The 11,762-nt window shown below is 35.5% G+C and overlaps 1 non-coding gene across 1 annotated transcript; it reads right to left on the reverse strand.

The window, feature by feature from the left end:
• Window positions 1-11,137: 11,137 nt before the first annotated feature.
• TRNAR-CCU (transfer RNA arginine (anticodon CCU)) lies at window positions 11,138-11,209 on the reverse strand. The gene has a single exon. It is a non-coding gene; the product is annotated as a tRNA-Arg (tRNA).
• Window positions 11,210-11,762: the final 553 nt, after the last annotated feature.

Below are 11,762 nucleotides of genomic sequence, written 5' to 3' on the forward strand. Positions count from 1 at the left end.
TGTTTATCTATATCTATCTATCCATCTATCTATCTATATCTATATATATACATTACACACACACACACACACACACACGCAGACGCACACGCACACGCACACGCACACACACACGAATATATATATATATATATATATATATATATATATATATATATATATATATATAAAGAGAAAGAGACACACATATATAGAGAAATGTGTTTGATACCTTCACCATTTTCATCTACATCATATAATATTGTCGAAATTTATTTCCAATAAATTAGTAAGTTAACTGACATACCACACGATCTATAAAAGTTACCCCTAAAGACATCAAAATATAAACTATGACATGCAATAATCATGCGACTGCCACCTTCTCAGATTCAGTTATTACTAGGGATGAATAGTATAATGATGCCAGTAGTTATAGGACAAGAATACTTTGTGGAACGATTCCATTTTATTGATATGCGAGACATAATTTTCATATTGCTCCGAGGCCCCCAGAAAGTCCCCGTGGCCCCCATTTTCGGAGCACCTGGTCTAAGGGGAATTCCCCCGAAAATATAGTTTTTTACTCAACAGTTCCAGTATAATTATCACTCACACTTGGTCCCTTCGCATCAGCTGTTGCAAAGGTACACGGCAGCCAAAGATACGGGATAGCCAGAGTTGCATGGTAACCAAAGATAAGAGACAGCTAAAATTGCATGGAGGCCAAAGATTCGCCGTAACCAAAGCTGCCCGAAGTTACACGGTGTCCAAAGATACGCGATGGCCAACCTTGCACCATGTCCAAGGGCATGCCATGTCCGGACGGCATGACAAGGCCACGGAAACGCCAAAGTTGAGTTCCTCTTTTGCTTTATTTCGCGCAGCCTCTCGCCGAGCACACGGTTGATCTTGACAAAGGAATTTCAATTTGAATTCCTAGTTTTATTGCGTTGCTGATAATGGAAAGATGAGCTGACCTTATTTAAATAAACAAGCAATTATCGCACACATGTTGATAGGTAAGTAAATATTCAGATACTTGCATACATATATATAGATAAATCTTTACATACATACATACTCACATACATACATTTATACACAAAGATATACATATGTAAATATATACATATAGATATACATATATACATATAGAAATATATACATATATACATATAGAAATATATACATATAGATATGCATATATACATATAGATATACATACAGACAAAAATGTGTATATATACATATATTCCATCACTTTCCCTTTACAATAAAATTTTACTAACAATGATCAATAAAAAAAACGAAAAAAATCAAGCCTTCGGGAAAAAAATTAAAATCGGGAGCTGAGATACACCATAATGCTGCACAAGTTATAAACATGAGCTGAAAGACATTTTAGAAGGAATAAGCACGAATCACCCTTATTCAGCCACTTGTTTGGGACAAAACTTACATGAACTGGCATGAATTTCTGTTTGCAGCACTATCTACTTACCTTCCGTTCCATATATATTCCTACTTTTCTTTCTGTCTCTTTCTCCGGTGTTTATAATTGCATAGTCATAAGATTGTCTTTTAACAATTATATTCTACTTTAAGATGTTATTTGCCCTTAAAAGAGAAGCTAAATATGAACAAAATAATGTGACTCTCATTAAGCATATTTCACCATGACAAACTTTTTTTTTTCGTGGAAAAAAGAAATCAAACTTCTTTTTCATGGATCACTTATAGCATCATGAATATGGTATCTATTTTGTTATAAAAAAAACTTTCCGATGTATTGCTTCCTAGCATATGGGGAGATAGATAGACTGAGAGAGGGGGAGGTAGTGGAGGGAGAAATGAAAGAAGAGAGAGAAGGGGAGACAAAGAAGAGAAAATAAAGAGGGTCAGAGACAGAGAAAATAGAATAAAGAGGATAGAGAGGGGGCAGGGAGAAAGAGAGAGCGAGGTGTAAAGCATATCAATCAGCGGTCACTGTAATGTACTTTGGAATTTTATATGAATATTAAATTGCAAATGATACGAAAGATAATGCCATGAATATCATAATCATAGAAGTGAATGTGAAGAGACATGCCATTTTAACGTCGAATTCCTTGGAAGCGAATACATGCAAAATATCTTTGGGATTCTAGTAGTTCTTTGCCACTGGCATCATCTAGCAATCTGTCTATCAATCTGTCTAGAAGTTTGATGATAATCCTCATAATGGCCTATCAACGATGAAAACAAGGGTAATTGTAATAGCATAAATATTTATAGTTATGATGATGATGGTAATAGCAATTATACCAGAGATGAAGGTAACAGTGATTGTTATCATCATAATACTTTGGAAAATGACAATGATAGTAATTATAATAATTGGCAATAACAACGATGGTGCTAATGACAGTAATAATAACAGCAACAGCAACAATAATAACTGATAATGATAAAAATAAAAAGAACAATAATAGCATCATTATAACTACCATAACAATAATATCAATAATAATGAAAACGATCATAGTTATAATAAACAATAATGATACTAATTCTAAAACACACACGCGCTTATTGGTGATCGGTGGGGTGGTGGGGGAGCGAAAGAGACCATATAAAGAGATTCTCATGTTAAGCTATTGCTGCCGCGATGGCCGAGTGGTTATCGCACCGGCGTTCTGAACTCGAAGTCCCGGGTTCGAGTCTCGTCGCGGCAGTGGGCGCAGCCAAGTATCCGAAGGGACCGTGGCGGAGAGTGCATGTACTGGCCAGGCATTGCACTTTCCTGCCGAAAGGCAAGCCAAAGCGTCAGTAGTGAGGCTGTATATATATTATATTATCAAAAGTAAACTTTTAAGTATTCTTAAAAGATTTACTTTTGATTTTGTATAATATATATACAGCCTTATGATGATTATGATTCCTTTCGTTATTATCATTATTATCATTCTAGTTATAACTTTTACTATTACTGTTATCATTATCGTTGGTTAGGTTCTAATAACACCTCCCCAGAAGCAAAACTTACTATTTATTTGTTTTCTATCTTGATTCACCCCATTTTATTTAATTGTTGTAAACCATAAACGAGCAGTTAACGGCCAGCAGCTCAGGGAGGGGGGGGAGTTTCCGACCCCCTATTTGCCGGGTTTTCGGCAGTGCACCTGAGCCTTGGAGCTGGCTGTGTCTGTTTGTTTCTTTGTTCACTTTCTTTGCTCGTTATTGTGCAGTGTGTCCGGTGTATTTTACTTTTTTATATAAAACAAACTCGTTTTAAAGTGAAGACTTTTTTATCTTTAATATTTTATGGTTTACTTGCTAAGCACTCGAGGTGCGAACTCAGACGGAAGCCAGCCAGCCCACCGCGGGCGTCAGAGTGGGCGCTCGAGCCATCGCAGAGGCGGTTCGCGACATCTTATGCTTAGGTGAGATAAGATGGTTGACTGATAGAGGGCAAGTGAGAGAGAGAGAAATAAAGAAAGAAAGAAAGAAAAAGAGAGATAAAGAGAAAAATGAAAGGGAAGAGAGAGAGATAATGAGAAAAATAAAGGTAAAGAGAGAGAAAGGAAAAAGTGATAAAGAGAAAAAGAAAAGGGAAGAGAAAGAGAGAGAGAGAAAGAAAAAGAGATAAAGAGAAAAAGAAAGGCAGAAAGAAAAAGAGAGAAATAAAGAGAAAAAGAAAATGGAAGAGAGAGTGAGCGAGAGGAAGAAAATGAGAGTGATAAAGACAAAAAGGAGAGAGAGAAAAATAAGAGATAAAGAGAAAAAGAAAAGGAAAGAGAGAGAGAAAGAAAAAAAGAGAGAAAGAAAAAGAGAGACAAAGAGAGAGAAAGAAAAAAGGAGAGAGAGGGAAAGAAAAAAGAAAAAGATAAAGAGAAAAAGAAAAGGAAAGAGAGAGAGAGATAAAGAGAAAAAGAAAGGGAGAGAGAAAAAGGAGAGATAAAGAGAAAAACAAAAGGAGAGAGAGTTAAAGAAAAAAAGGAGAGAGAGATAAAAAAGAAAAAGAGAAAAAGAAAAGGAGAGGGAGAGAAAGAGAGAAAAAAGAAAGATAAAGAGAAAAAGAAAAGTAGAGGGAGAGAGAGAGTTATAAAGAGAAAACGAAAAGGGGAGAGAAAGAGAGAGAGAAAGAAAAAGAGAGAGATAAAGAGAAAAAGAAAAGGAGAGGGATAGAGAGATAAAGAGAAAAAGAAAGGGAGAAAGAAAAAAGAGATAAAGAGAAAAAGAAAAGGAGAGAGAGATAAAAAGAAAAAGTATGACATTTTACTCTTTGGGTAAAAGCACACACACACACACGCACATGTATGTAACATTATATACTTGAGTGTAATACATGTTTTTCTAAAAGCTAAAATGTAATTTTAATATAATTCAGTGAAATTTAATATGTTTCCGTGGTGTAGTTGTTAGCATGATCGCCTCTTACGCGACAGACTCGGGTTCGATCCCCGATGGTGACACTTCACAGGAATTTTTATGTATGAAATTCATTTTGCATCTCTCTTTCTACTTCCCTGTCCTTTTTTATCTTTCTACTTTTGTTTCTGTCTCTCTAGTGTTTAAAATGTGAAGAAGTATGAAGTAATTGGAGCGTTTGATTTTCTATTTTTTGGATTTGCTTGGTAGTTTGTTAGTGTTTATGGGCGTTTTCACATTTTTTTATTTTATTCTCATCATCATGTGATTGTATTAGTAATAGGAAAAGCAATGAATGGGAGGAAGAAGAAGAAGACTAACAAGTGAAGCATAAAAAAGAAGACGGAGTAGAAAAGTGGGAAGGAAAGAGGTGAAAAAGGGGAAGCAAATATTGTTTTATTGTCTTGTTTATGTTGACTTCATTGCCTACTTAGATAAAACAAACGAACATATAGAAGAGAAGAATCGTAAGTTCCTTAGCAATGGGATCCGATTTAGTATAATCATAGTTACAGAGATTTTGGACTTGCAAAACGGAACGAACTGCACGATCTCCCTTTACAGTAGCTAATTTTTTACCTTTATATTATGAAAGGTTTGTTGTCACTGTAGTTCACAGTGTCATGAAATAAATGAATGCTGCTTATAGTCCGGAATGAAAACAAACCAGACAGTATAGGTACATAGGCGTGAATTACTACTACTATTGTATTGTGACAGCTGGATCCTATGCTAGCTATATTTCTAGTGCCTTGGTATGAAAAGGATTGCTGTAATTCACATTACCAGGATATCTTGTTCGCATTTCATTTTACTCTCTATTCCCATGACTTTTTTTTCTTTAAGTATATTTTTTGTATTGATGCCTTCATATATTATATAATTCATTCGAAAATTTAAAACTTTTTTTTAAACATATGCACTATTTAGATATTATTTTATATCTATTCTTTAAAACATACTCCGTTTGGGTAAACACAGTTACTTAACGGAAAATTATACGAAATTTATTATATAAAAACAAGAATCCTAAAAGGAATCCGAATAAACACCAATAATTTCTGAATTAATTGTTTATTGTTGACAAGGAATGTAAACTAAACCAACATTCAAGATAAAGTACTAAATCTGTCAAACGCTTCAAAGATTAGAACTGATTTGTGTGTGTGTGTGTGTGTGTGTGTGTGTGTGTGTGTGTGTGTGTGTGTGTGAGTGTGCAACGCATATGTAATGAATAATGAAGACTTGATTAAAATACGAATGTCTTTAAAGAAATTTCATTTGAAATATCCATCTTCAGATCTAGACTGACGACTGAATAGAAAATAATCCCTGGATAGACACAGGTAATTTACTTAACACAAACATATGCAAGTTGCTCTCTGGCTGCTGGAATGAGTTCATTTTCTTTTGTTAATCATATCTGTCTATTTCTTCATCTCGTTGTCTATTTTCTCTCTCTATTACATGATAGTAATAGTGATAATGGCTCTCTGCGTGTCTCTTGCCTTTTCTTCACTATCTTTTCATTATATTTTTCTAATCAAATTTTAGGCTTACATTCACACACATCAAAAATGAAGATATTTCGACATCTGTTTATTAGTATTCATCCTGAAGTTGAGCAAGGTATATACGTCTATGCTGCAGCGATAATCAAGGATTAAACAAACACCAAAGGAAGGTCATGGAAGCTGCACACATCGCCACAGAGAAAATATGAACACCGCATCGGGTAGATTCAAACTATCCAAGGTCGCGGCGGCAATTATGCGTATAACGAGCGCGAATTCACGATCATCAGGTGATTCATCAGCTCCCATGTGATATACACATGCTGTGTATTTTCTCAAATGTATGTATTTCCGACGAAGATATATTCGAAATTGGTCAAATGCATCTCTTTTATTGTTCATTCTCATTCATACATTTCCACATTTGCCAACATGAATACGTTTCATAATAGAATTTGGTCTTGGCGAAAGATTTCTTAAGAAATTCTTCAAATATAGATCACAAACAGAATGAGAGAGGATGAACGGACTGAATAAATGGCGCTCGAAAAGAAAGATGAAAATCATGAACCCGTAAAATGAAAGATAAAGACTGTCTCTCGGTTAGGCTTTTGGCCGGCCTCTCTGGGTCCCTCGCAGATGTATGTCTGGGTCTCACAGGACCAGCTACAGGACAGTGCAATAGTAGTAGTATTTCACACTTTGGGAGCTGTACTGTCTGGGTTTACTTTTAATTTTTATTTTATTCCGGACTAAAGGTAACATGAATTTATTTCATGAAACTGAACCACAGTGATAGCAAACCTTGCAACAGATATAAGTAAACATCAAGCTACAGTAAAAAGAAAATCGTGCAGTTTGTTTGATGTTGCAAATCCATCTCCTTTGTAACCTTGATTATACGAAATCGGATCTTATTGCTAACGAACTTGTGATTCTTCTTTATGCTCATTTGTTTTATCTAATTAGGCAACGTGGAACGAAGACAACAGCACTAAACAAGATAAAACATTTGTTTCTCCTTTTCCTCCTCCTCTCCTTTTTCTACTCCGTCTTGGTCTTTATTTCTTTTTCTTCATCACTTGTTCGTCCTCTTCCTCCTCCTTCCATTCTTTACTTCTCATATCACAAATACAGTCACAGGATGATGAGAGGATTAGCAACAAAAATATGAAAACGCGGATAAACACTAACAAACAACCAAGCAAATCCAAAAAATGCAAAATCAAACGCTCCATTTTTTCTTAATTCTTTACAATTTAAACACTGGAGAGACATAAACAAAAGGAGAAAGATAAAGAAGGGTTGGGAAGCAGAGAAATACAAACAGAAATTCATGCATAAAACATAGTGCTGTTCGTCTCCTTCGGGGCTCGAACCCGAGTCTGTCGCGTAAGAGGCAACTGTGCTAACCACTACACCACGGAAACATCTGCTGTAGAAATGAATTTTACTATACTTAAAATTTAGAATATATATATATTACATTGAAATAAGTCCAATCTTCAAAAATTATAATAAAGTTACCAAAGTCTTCTTGGCTCTTTCAAGAACCTGTTTTTGTAAAATATTAAGCAAGATGAAGAAAAATCTACCAACGTTCCAAAAATAGTTTTGAATGTTTAGTATTGGTATTCTCTCTCCCTCCCTCCATCCCTCCCTCCCTCCCTCCCTCTCTCTCTCTCTCATTTGCCCTCTATCTATCAACCTACTTATCTCAACTAAGCATTAAGGTGAAGAGAAATGCTGAAAAAAATATGAATATACTTACATGTTTTTAACTTGTTGACTTCCTAATCATCAATATCATTAGAACACGTATTTTTTAAATATTGATAAGTAATATAGTTTATTTACAAGTATTACCACTCTCGTTTCCGAGTCTACATTTATTTGTCGAAATTGGGGGTTCGAGGAGTCAGCAGTAATGTAATATATACCTTGATCAAATAGGACCACAATCATTTTATATTTCTTAAAGTTATATAGCTGAATTCGTTCCCCCATACATGTTGTTAGTAAATCCATCTAATACACTATTCATCTCTCTGAGTTTCACATTCTCATGAGTTTATACAACTGCATTCGTTCATCTCATACATATTCCTCGACAACCATCCATTAAATGACGTTGGACGCTGGTCAACTATTTGCCGATATCTATTTTACAAAAGAAAATATCTAAGAGTTATCACCGATCATTCTCGTGAATGTGTAAAATACAGCCCCGTTTCTTCAATCTTTCTTTAACATTTGGCATTTCTCCCCAACTCGCTACTTTTTGCACCCATGTAGAGGCCATTTCTTCAATATTTGTCACACAATAAGGGATGTTCAATTGTTACCATGATAATAAGAAGAATGAAAATAATGAAAAAAATATAGCATAATAGTAATAACAGTTATAACAGTGATATCAGTAATAATCATAATTGTTATAACAAAATATATACTAAGACTAAAACTAATCAGAGTAAAACGACAACAGGTTATATTGATAATGATGATAGTAATGACAATAGTGATGATAATGAAAGAAATTGTAATAACTGTAATGCTAACAGTAATAAAAATCATAATAATAATAATGACAGTAGTACCAATAATAAAAGTATTACTTTTACTAATAAAGATAATAACAAAATTAGTAATACAAACGATATTGAAAATTATAACGATGATGAAGATGGTGATGGTGATGCGATGATAATGATGATATTGAGAACAACAGTAATATGGTTATTGTCATCATGGTAGGGATAGTGTATATATTATAAAAGAGATAGCAGTATTACTTATAACGACTATGATTAAAACGATAATAATAATGTAAGTACTAAAAATATTGATGATGATGGTCAATCTCTGAATATTTTCTTTCTCTCTCTCTAAATCTATTCCTCTCATTCTTTTAGAAGATTCACAATGATGCCCATGATGCGTACATCAACTATGACCACAAGGGTAATGCAGGAGAGAGAGAAAATAGAATAAAAGAGATATGGGCGGATCGAAAAGAAATCATTTGATGACGATTGTAAATAAAGTTTGTAAACCAACTTTGTAGGCCGACGGCTTATATTTCTAATTTCATAAAATGACCGAAGCTTCTTATACCATCTGTATATTTGTAGTCTCTCTGTCTCTCTCTCCCGCTCGCTCTCCCTCCCTCTCTCCTTCTCTCTTCCCCCACCCCCTTCTCTCTTTCTTTCTCTCTCTCTCTCAGCAAATGTAGGGTAGACAGGCTCCGCATATAATAGTGAAAAAAGTCCTAATGAAAGAAACTTGACTCTCGAAAACCTCCAAAATATCAGATTCACCGATTAATGATATACAGAAAAGTATACGGTCAGAAATTGGGCTTTGTCCTAGAGCCCTTTCGTGAAAAGTGCGCATGCGCAATCAGACCGTGACGTTATTAGCACGCCACTAACTGATGGGGTCTGTCAAAGTCCAAAAAGGAACTGGCAGGGTAACGAGCGAAACCACACTCTGCAGCTTTGTCACTAATCATCTGCCACTCAAATTATATATTCTATAACGAAATTCAAGACTATATCAACGGCAGGAGTTGCCAGTGTCTGTAGATTATGTTGAAACTTGAAAAACGAATCTGGGAGAAACGAGAGAGGACAACCCTCCACAGCTGAACCCCCTCCTGCGTTTCATTGCCTGTGACATTGCATGTGAAGTAGTCAACGATTCAAGTCCCTCCCTTGTTGGCAACAGACACACGAGTCCAATCATCTAGAAGTGAACTCACCCTTTGCCGTTGACAAACATTCACCTGCATCGCTCAGCCATGATATAAAATGTTTCCCGCGCGCGTCACCCACCTTGCCAGCGCCTTTCCTCTCCCCTTCGGCGCGGAACCGCTGGCTGCGTCACGTGACCCGATCCTTGAGAGGAAGTAGCCCGCGGCGACGCTGAGATTGGGCTCACGAGCGGAGGCGGTGCTGAGCGAAGTAGAATTTGAAACCTTGAAGATTTGGGTTTAAACGTAAGCACAGAATCTATGTGCAGTCCCGAACTTTGATATAAAGTTACCAGTATTTCTATATCCTCTTAATGACTTCCCGAAACATCTGCCTATCCCTAAAATGTCGAGAAGCAATAAAGATTCTTATTTCTGAACATCAGTGGAAATCAGCTCGAAAGTTTTAGTTAACATTCCATGTCAATGATAAAGAATAATTTTGTAATCATTGGTGTTCATTCGAATTCCTTTTAATGAAATCTTGTTTTAATCATTCTCAATTTTCTGTTAAAGTAACAGTTTAAACCCAACCGCAGTACGTTTATGAAAACATAAATCAATATACTACTTCTGTGTCGCCATGGAATTACATGCTTTCTCAGTGATGTATATGTGCTAAGAATCTTCGAATGGATAATTTACATCAAATGGTATCAACATAAAAACATATAGCTAAAAAGTAGTTTCGTGGGAAGAGAGAATAAAATGTAATGTGGACACGAAATCTTATAAGATGAATTACAATTCATTTCACATGGTACAAACAGAAAATGAAATGAAATGTAAACAAGAATTACCTCTCATATGATATAAAACAGGTATATATGGTTACCACAGGATCCACCTGTCACAATGCAACAGTAGTAGCATTTCACACCTTGGTAGCTGTACTGTCTGGTTGGTCTAGTTTGTGTTTTTATTTCATTACGGACCAAAAATAGTATTTGATTATTTCAAGACTGTGAACCACAGTGACAACAAACCTTTCAAAACATATAGGTAATTATCAAGCTATTGTAAAAAGAGACCATTCTTCTCTCCTATGAAATCGTACTTATCTGAAGTAGGCAAAGTGGAACGAAGACAACACTAAGCAAGATAATAAAAACAAAATTTGCTTCTTCTTTTGCCTCTTTCCATCCTTCTTCCTTTCCTACTCCGTCTTGATTTTTCTATCTTTCTCTTCGTCACTTGTTTGTGCTCTTCTTCCTCCTCCCAGTCTTTGCTTCTCATATGAATACAATCATATGATTATGAGAAGACTAACAGCAAAATTACGAAAACGCGCATAAACACTAACAAACAACTAAAGAAATGGAAAAAAATGCAAAATCAAACATTCCAATTCCACCATACTCCTTCGCACTGTAAACGCCGGAGAAAGAGACAGAAACAAAAGTAGAAAGATATATGGAAGGGAAGGTAAGCAGATAGAGATGCAAGCAGATATTCCTGCATAAAACGATATGGATGTAGTATCCGTCGGGGATCGAACCCGAGTCTGTCGCGTAGGAGGCGACCGTGCTAACCACTACACCACGGAAACATGTAAGTTCTATGTAGTAGAATTATATAATACTTTCTACATTATATTACACTTATGTATGCAATGTTAAACGCCTATATGTGTATGTGAGTGTGCTCGCGCATGCGTATACTTTCAACAAAAGAGTAAAATGTTTTAAACGTTGTTGTATGCCTGTCATTGCACTGAAATATGTCCAATCTTAAAATATTCCAATGAAGTTACCAGCCTGTTTAAATCCCCCTTTTCTTGGGCCCTTCAAAAAACCATTTTCTTACATCATCCTATCAACCTTCATTTCTCAACTAAGGCCACAGCATTTTTTTTTTTTTTTTTTTTTTTTTAATAACTGGCCCGCCAGCATTTGTTTCCAGGGAAATGAAAGAAAGCGAAAATCCCGAATCTTTTCTTATTCTAATTTCCCGCCGATATTGTGACGTCCGCGAAAGAAATAGCGAAAAATAAATACAAATCAATTTGTGTATGATTCATTGTGTATGGTATAATTTCTCCCGTCCTCAAAAGAAAAAAGAAATATATTTGGCGGAAATACATTACTCTCGTGTGTCATGTC

Source organism: Penaeus vannamei, chromosome 24 (assembly GCF_042767895.1).
Source record: "Penaeus vannamei isolate JL-2024 chromosome 24, ASM4276789v1, whole genome shotgun sequence".
NCBI classification, from domain to species: domain Eukaryota; kingdom Metazoa; phylum Arthropoda; class Malacostraca; order Decapoda; family Penaeidae; genus Penaeus; species Penaeus vannamei.